The sequence below is a fragment of the Orycteropus afer genome, unplaced genomic scaffold, assembly GCF_000298275.1.
Source record: "Orycteropus afer afer isolate SDZICR_OR568_19922 unplaced genomic scaffold, OryAfe1.0 scaffold00048, whole genome shotgun sequence".
NCBI classification, from domain to species: domain Eukaryota; kingdom Metazoa; phylum Chordata; class Mammalia; order Tubulidentata; family Orycteropodidae; genus Orycteropus; species Orycteropus afer.
The window spans coordinates 1,934,118-1,935,284 of record NW_006921635.1 but is presented as its reverse complement, the minus strand read 5'-3'; the positions used below and the strand labels follow the sequence as shown (position 1 = coordinate 1,935,284).

Below are 1,167 nucleotides of genomic sequence, written 5' to 3'. Positions count from 1 at the left end.
ATTAATTATAATAATTTTACATATATATATATATATATATATATATATATATAATACACAGAGGTAGTCCCTGACTTATGATGGGGTTCCTTTCTGACGCCTCTGTCATGAGTTGATTCTGACATAAGTTGAATACCTTTTTTTCTTTTTAAAGTTGTCATTATTATTGCCTTTTATTATTAGTATCTTTATAAATCCAACCTTTACTTGTCTTTGGGGCTTGGAAACATGACATAAGAATCTCTGAGTTAATCTGAGAGTGATGACATCAGCAAATTACATGCTGCAATGTATGAAAAAACCCTGAGAGGCTCGTAAGTGCTGTTGTAACTCAAGTACACTGTAAGTTGGGACTACCTATACATCAAATTATCATCATAATACATATTATAACATAGTAATATATGTAATGGTAAAAATTATAAAAATATAATTAACCATTGAGGAGCAACTTTCCATTTCAAAATAGCTTTCCATTCTATGTGACCACCTTCGATAATGTGTGGTCCACTGTAAACAGGCACACTGCAGAGATACTGCGGGTTTGGTTCCAGACACCACAGTGCAGTGAATATCGCAATGAAGCGAGTCATGCGACTGCTGTGGTTTCCCAGTGCATATACGTTGTTATATTTACACTCTGCTGTAGTCTGTGAAGCGTGCCACGCATGATGGAAAAGTGTGAAATATACAGAAAGACCCACATGGGACACAGAGACGTGGAGTGAGTGCACGCTGTTGGGAAATTGGTGCCCACAGACTTGCTCGATGGAGGGCTGCCACAGACCTTCCGTTTGTAAAACACCCAGGATCTGTGAAGCCCAATCAAGCGAAGTGCAGTCAGGCAAGGGGTGCCTGGGGTGTTACTTTAAATCTGGTTTTGCTGCACTGGTCATGTCTGGGGCGTATTGTTGGCTTTAAAGGCAGCCTCCTGGATGGGAAGATTTTCATTTCACTGACCTCATCCTGCTGCACTGCTGAGAAACCTTGTCAGGATATGTGGAAAATGTTGAAGCTCTTGTCAAGAAGGACCAAACTTGTCAAGAGGCAGCCCCGTTCAGTCAGAACAGCTGGTGTACCTGTGCGGGCACCATCTCTCTGCCCTTGACCAGCAGGGCTGAGTTGTAGGAGGACCAGTGACAGGGCCCCGTCCTCAGGGCATCAGCC

General features: G+C 42.2%; 1 protein-coding gene across 1 annotated transcript in view; it reads left to right on the top strand.

Moving 5' to 3' along the window:
* Positions 1–1,167, top strand: part of TCTN2 (tectonic family member 2) — a 28,208-nt gene that overhangs the window by 20,828 nt on the left and 6,213 nt on the right. The gene's annotated exons all lie outside the window — the stretch shown is intronic.